Source organism: Mus caroli, unplaced genomic scaffold, assembly GCF_978045245.1.
Source record: "Mus caroli unplaced genomic scaffold, Mus_caroli_1 scaffold_16, whole genome shotgun sequence".
Lineage (NCBI taxonomy): Eukaryota > Metazoa > Chordata > Mammalia > Rodentia > Muridae > Mus > Mus caroli.
Genome location: NW_028227271.1, coordinates 59,068,535 through 59,076,275, shown reverse-complemented (window position 1 = coordinate 59,076,275; position 7,741 = coordinate 59,068,535).

The following is a 7,741-nucleotide window of genomic DNA, read 5'->3' as shown; positions in this document are numbered from 1 at the left end:
CAGGAGGGAAGACCCCGACCCCTGAAAATGGCATTGCTTATATAGCCCTCAGCCATGGCGTTTCAGCACCTGATGTGACGTGTCAGCTCCTGATTCATTACGCCCGGAGATGGGCAGTGACTAGGTGTGAGTTCACTCTTGCACTTGCGCACAAGGCTTGTTTACTAGTTAGGCACAGCGGAGGCCAGAGCCATCTTATAATGGCGATTGCTCGCTGCACGGCTCTCCACAATACTCAACTCATTCCTGCTTTCCAAATCTTTTTGTATAGTTCTGACAACTTTTCCCTCCCAATGTTAGCTGCAAGCAAGTTTAAGTAAAGAGAGAAGTGGGAAGTTGCCTTTCTAAATAATTAGCTTCCAATTCCCTCCAATCTTGGAGACTTCTTTTTAAAAAAAAAACAATTACCTTTATTTATAATAATGTGCATGTGTGTACCTGTATAAGAGTATGTGTGCATGTTTACAGGTGCCAGGAAAGTCTAGAAGTGTCAGGTCCCCCTGGAGTTGGAGTTATATGCGTTTGTGATCCATCTTATATGGATATTATCTGATTCATCTATGTTGTCTAAGCATGTGGTTTATATTTTTCCACTGTCTTCTCTCAGACCTTAGTAGTTATGTTACTTTTAATTGTAATTTTAGTTATTTATATTTATTTTCTTTGTAAGAATACATTTTTTTCTGGCTTTTTCTCTTTTAGGAATAAAAATTTGTAACCCATTATCAGAGAAATGCTATGCTATCTCTATCATCATGTTTATTTTGCCTGTTCTTTCTTTACTTGTTCCATAAAGAGTCAGTAGAGATAATTTAAGATTTTCTCTTTTTCTCATACAAGCTTTATAAATATATACATGTCTCTGGCCATTGCTCTTGATTTGGAGCTTTTGATGTGCATTGATTGCAGTGATCATGCATTGACACACTTACTGTTTAATAATGTCTTGCTTAAAGCCAAAATATTAGGGAATTTGCTGTTTGTTTCTGTTCATTTCTGTCTCGAGTCAACTGCAGTAAAAGTTATTCTGCATGATTTCACTACTTTGAGTTTTATAGAGTTTTGTTTGTAATGTAATTTATGATATGTGATGGATTCCCTGTATACCTCAAATGATTTATCTGTTGCTGTATGACTGTGCTATGGTGTGAATATTAATAGAATTATACCCAAGAGCATGGTCTCAAGGGATGATGGGTAGGACAATCTGAAAGTATGAGCTAAAGTAACTTCTTCATTTATGCTGTTTCTGATACATGTTTGTTCATGTTAATAAAAATTAACTAATATAAGTATTTGGTTCAATGGAAGTGAGTTGCTCTGTTGATTAAACCTGACTGTGTGGTGGTATTTAAACCCTGGGACTTGTGGAAACAATTTTGTGAGATTGGCAAAGTAGGTTATAATAGGTAATAAAAAGCTTCAAATGCTATAAGCAGAGCTCAATGGGCAATTTTGGTGGAAGGTTAGAACTCCAATTGCAAGGGATAGCAGGCCCGTGAGATTTCAGGGGAAACGGGGTTAGCATTATGAATTGGATGACAGGCAAGCCATTTTATACACTAGCAAAAAACAAAATGCTTCTATATTTTGAATGTGTCTCAGTTCAAAGTGATATACTAATTAATTTGATAGCATAAATTTTAAGGCAGAAGAGTATGCATATTTTGATGTGGTATATTTTTGCTGCTGTTATTCACATTTAGACTGAGAGCTAGCAAATTTGCCTCAGAGAGATTTGAAAAATACACAAGATGATAAGAGAAAAGGGAGAACTAATAGTTGGGAGGAAGTATAGTGGGGACCTGCATCATTAAAATCAAGCCAAACACTTTCTAGTAAAATATTATGAAAGCTACCTCAACAGCACCTTGGGAATTTGATAGACTCTACTCATAAGAGGCTCCAGGATACAAAAAACATACAATTGTTTCCAAGATTTTTCTATTGATAAAAGAGACCTTTCTGGGTGTGTCAGCCACACAAAGTCATACTGGGAACTGTCTTTGCAGGTTCATCTATATAGCTACTCAGTCTTCAACAATTACAGTCAAGTCCATGGACTACCAGTTACTTCTCAAACTGATAGAAGAATATGGCATTCTCCACATGATCCTTGTTGTAAAAGCTTATAATTTTCAAGTATTATGAGGCTACAAAGGCTTATTTCAATATATGAAAGGGAGGTATGAAAGACCGTGGAAGGTATGGCAAATATGTGGTAACAGCTAGAGGCCTTGAGTGAGGGGTGCATGAAGGAACGACAGTTAAATACAAGATACAGTATAGACCTTAGCATGTTGGAGATATTAGGAACCTGATTTATCTGATGAAGAAAATAGCAGACAATGAAGAGGGTTGACCTAAGAAATAGGTCATGTAAACTGAAAGGCAACAGAAGTTGTGCTAGAGTAGGAAAGCATAAGTGTATATTGAAAGTTTAACCACCTGGGGATAAAGTGCATTAGTCACACCAACCTATAAGTGCACCAAGAAACATAAGATGCACAATGGTGTCACACTGCACTTACACCCTGACCCAAAAATTGAGACAAATTAAGTCTTCCTCACAACTCTTTATTTTTAAAAAATACTTATTTACTCATTTGTATTTATATGAGTACATTGTTGTAGAAAATATATATATTTTTTAAAATGTATAAAACCTGCACGTTCCCATGCTTGTACCTCTGCCCTGGCAGCCTGGCTGGCCACGCATTGGCAGGCAATGGCTGACCTGTTTTTGTCTCATGGAGACTCTGCCTCAGAACTCCACAATCTCTCCGCCCAGCACACAGGTCACTACCATGCCAAACCCTGCTTCAAATCCCCAACAGCCTTTGTGAAGCACCTCAGGCAAAGCCATGCTTGGCCGCCATACTTTTCTCTCTTGAACCCAGACGAGTCACTGTGTGAAGGAAAACACAACACACACTTAGTTCAGAAACAATGGTAACTCAATCTCTGAGTGCAACATCAAAGCCTAATCTTGTAAATCTTATCCTCCGGTAGCGAATCCTTGTGGATCTTCTATAATATTAGAAAACTCTAGCAACTACATCTTAGCCTTCTGTTGTCCCGTTCCAAAGAGGACCTAACCCCCACCTGTTACCTCTCTTCCTCCCTACAACCCGGAAGTCTCACTTACTAGCCCAGTGATTTGCTCCTTTATTCATTAGGGGATTGGTTCACAAGAAGCCACCTGAGTATGTGACTCATTCCTGATTCCAGACAGCCTCTCCCAGGAAAGCAAGCAGCACAGACCCATCAACAACAAAACACTGTCTTCAGACACATACCAGAAGAGTGCATCAGATCCCATTACAGATGGCTGTGAGCCACAATCTGGTTGCTGGGAATTGAACTCAGGACCTCTGTAAGAGGAGTCCAGTGCTCTTAACTTCTAAGCCATCTCTGAAGCCCCCCTCATAAATCTTTAGTAAGTGACCTTTTCTGTTAATTTTTCTTCCCAGCATTTTCTGCAATACATCTAAGAATGAGAAAAAGAATTCTGATCCAGCCTGAACTGGTTTGGGGTGTGAGAACAGTAAGCAAATTGTGTGTAGTGTATCTTTAGAATTAACTCACAGGAAAACTCTCCCAAAAACTATTGCATATTACATAATTGGATGGTCCTATGATTAGGCTCCGATAGATGATAGGAACTGAGACTGTCAGAGAAGCAAAGCTTCCACATCCCTCATCTGTTAATCAAAACAGAAACACCTATCCTAGATCTATAGTGACATCAACCCCTTGGATGTCCTAAATGGAATCACCGAACAAATTAGCACCTTGAATACTCTCACCCAAGAAGCCCACCGTTCTTTTGTAGCATATGTATTCTATATTAATTCTTTGCTTTTAGGTAATGTTTCTTACCAATTTTAATCTGTGTAGGCTTCTTTGAATTCTTTGAAAAAAACTGAACACCTAAAAGCAACTAAACAAACAACAAACAAACAAACTGTAGACAGTAACACTGTATAGGAAGGATTTTGGAGTTCATACTATTAAATCACATTCATGGGACGGCAGGATAAGCCTATAGAACTTACTGTTTGATTTTTTTAGCATTCAGTCTTGCTTTGGTTATCATCTATCCATGTCTCTCCTTTAGACTGGGGATGTTCATTCTGTTCTATTGGATATTGAAAGGTTTTTTTTTCTTGTTGTTATTATTTTATAAGGGTAGTGGTAAAGAAATTGCCTTGAATTCCAATAGAGACTGAGAACTTTGACCTTTTATAAGCTTTGGACTTATATGAAGACTATAGGTACACTATGAGATGTCCGTATGACTTTGGGAGTCGGGGCATTCAGTTTTGAATATGAAGTATTTTCTACAAATTCATGTTTTGAGTGCATTATTGCTGGGTGGTTCTTAAAGTTTCGGAGGTCTGGAATTTTAGGTGAAATTACATAGCTGGAGGAAGTAGCTATGGATGGGTCCTTGTGTGTGTGGTTATCTCCTCCCTCCCTCTGTCTTCTGTCATCATCAGCAAAATAAATCTTATTACCTTTGTTCCTGTCTGATTTTTAGTTGTATTTATGTAAATTTAAAAACATTGTCTGTTCAGCTTGGCAGGCTTGGTCTCAAAATTACTCTCTTGTTTATATTCTTCCCTTCCATATTGATCTTCTGTCTCACTGTTCTGTCTATTATAGAGAACGGTGTGGTAAAGTTTACTCAGTCGCTGTATACCTTTGCTGTTTCCCAGACTTTTGACAAAGCTTGCTCAGTTTGTGTCTGCTTTTCAATGTTTCAGAGGAGATTTGGTGTTTGGTACATCTTAGTCTGACATTCGGCTGATTCAATGCCTATATGCATTCAAAAAGTTTGTGTATCAGCCAAAGGTAACAAAGATGACTAGTAGAGCATTAGCACACTTGAGCAAATAAGAAGTTATAGGATATAATGAAAATAAAGAAAGGACATTTCACATTAGAGCAAAGCTACATTGGCAAGCATGAGTCACCATTCTTTATACATTATGAACAAAACCTTGTTTTGCCCTTGGAGGAAAAAAAATGCTATTTGATAGACGTCTATGATGAAAGAATAAGAAACCAAGCATACAATTAACTTTGTAATATATGGTTGTAAAACTCTGGGTAGAGGACTATAATTAATACTGTGTAAAATACTACCAGAATAGATAAAAATAGTCAAAGCTGTAAAAATTGGGGAGGGGGCATATTTAGAAGAACAATTAACAGTAATCAAATGATTAATGACTCCTGTTGTTACATTTTCGTGGTTCTATTACTAACAGCAAAATAGAAATGAGTTAGGGAAAGCTAGAGAGTAAGTTCAATATGTTGTATTTCTCAGTAGGAGTCTAAAGTAGACTAAGGAAACGTTATTTTCTGCATTATTTGGGATTGGCAAGTTTAAATGAGCTCATTTTCAAGAAACTCATGAGGAAGAGGTCCTAATAAGACTCTACTCTGAAGTTAAATTTCTTGAAGACGTATCTGTTGCATGGGTGAATAAATCGATAGGTTAACAATGTTTTGTACATGCTGAACCATTAGGTTGATGGCTTCTTCATGGAAGGTTGTAATATCTTGCCTGATATTCCTGCTACTAACAATCTATAGCACAAACAGAAAAATAGTTATTTATCACACTATTGACTGTGTTCCCAGAGAAACTGTCCCTCACATATAATATTCATGGATTTGGTAAACCTCAGGTCTATATAGACCCAAGCCACTGCTGTTCTTCTGAACTTGGCAGACAAGAAATTTCCTCCAGGGCAACATGGTGTAGGAATGTCAAAGTTCTTTCCCAGAACTCTCTTGTCTCATTTCCTACACTGAATGATATTCTTCTCATATTACAAACAATAATCAATGACTTGGTTCTCTATAATAAGGGGTTTTACCTGCATATAAATCTGTCATACTGTTACCCACATAAAAATTGTCTGTTTTACTGATTCTCATGTGTATCTCTGTTTCTTGATCAAATGTATTCTTAAGTACCCTATGGCAGTTTTATTACATAGGGCCTGCACATAGCCATATTTACTTTAGAAAAAAACAAAGATAAAACTTACAATAAAGAGACACAATTTTAGTTTTTGTGTGTATATATCTGAGTGTGTCAGTGTTTATGATTGGGGTGCATGTGTGCATGAATATAGACATCAAAGTTCAGCTACTTGTCATTCCTCAGTCACAATCTGCTTTCTGAAACAAGATCTCCCTCGTGACTCTGTAGCTTGATAAGTATGCTATGCTTTTGTCTAGTGAGTCTAAGAGAACTGTTCCCACGTCTCTAACATTGGAGTTACCATCACAGAAATTTGCACCAAACTTTTTTATGTACATTTTGATGACATAGTTCATGTCATCACATTGCACAGAACAGTTTAAATTTTGTGCTATCTCTTCAGCCCCTATTTAAATTCATCCTGTAGACACAACATACCTTGCAATTCTGCATCAAGAAATAATAGGAATCTGGGGGGCCAAGAGGTGACACTGTACCTATATCAGAATGTGAGGAACTTGATACTTGTAGATGTGACTGGGGTGTAAAGGCTAAATTACTTCTTGACATACCAAGGCACATAGGTTGTATGTGCCAAAAGAAGCAGGCAGATTTCTGAATTCAAGGCCAGCCTGGTCTACAGAGTGAATTCCAGGATAGCCAGGAATATAAAGAGAAACCCTGTCTCGACCCCCTCCCCCCAAAAACAAATAAAAATAAAAAAGAAAAGAAAATAAAGAAAAAGAATAGAAAAGGAAAGAAAAGAAAAGGAAAGGAAAGGAAAGAAAAGAAAAGAAAAGAAAAGAAAAGAAAAGAAAAGAAAAGAAAAGAAGAGAAAAAAGAAAATATCACAATCTAATGATGTTATAAGTCAAATTGGAGCCATGGTTGTAGCAGAAAAGAGGGGAGTGGTAGAGAACCCGTGACCTGCCAGAGTTCTGGTGCTCTGTGTGGGTGGACACGGTAGGACTGCACATGCTTTCCATGAAGTCCCAGGTGGGCATCTGGCTGTGTTAAGCCACTGACCCCACACGGCAGTTGGTGGACAAGGGGCAGTCCCAGGTACCAGATTCTCAGCCTCCTGCATCTCACGCTGGAGACGGCGAGAAGCTAAGAACTGAATAGGGGCCCTGGGGTGGCATTCGGCCCTGGAGAGGAAGGGAAGAGAGGGTAGGGTCATAGGGGGAGTTGGCTGGTTCCCATGTGGGCGAGAGTCCTTGGTCAGGTCGGTGGCTGGGGCACAGGATGGCCTTCTGGCGGGAGGTTAGAGCTTTACTCTAGAAAGGCAGGGAGAAAGGAGAGAAGGTAGAAAGAGAGAAGGAGAGGCCAGCCATGGCCATATGGAGAATAGGAAAAAGGAAAGAGAAAATGAAGGCTAGAGAGTAAGAGAGCTTAAAGAGAGTGAGGAGGAACCAAACAGCACCTCTTATAGTGGACTGGGCTCTCTTGCTGCTGTCAGGTAACTGTGGGGAGGAGCATATCTCGCTATAGTCAGGTGACTCCGAGGGTGGAATCTAGCCAGAATGCCAGAAGCTTGGGACATTGTCTGCATGTCTGATAGCCACAGACCTCCCCTGTGGATGCTGTGGGGTCAGTAACTTCCATAGGAGCCAGGGGTCCAGGAGATATGATCGAATACCTTCTATCGCATGTAGGTGGAAATTACCACCCACCAGGTTCCACCAGGGTTCAAGCTCATTGAAGAACAGGGTTAAGCTCGACTGAAGAACAGTGTGTCTC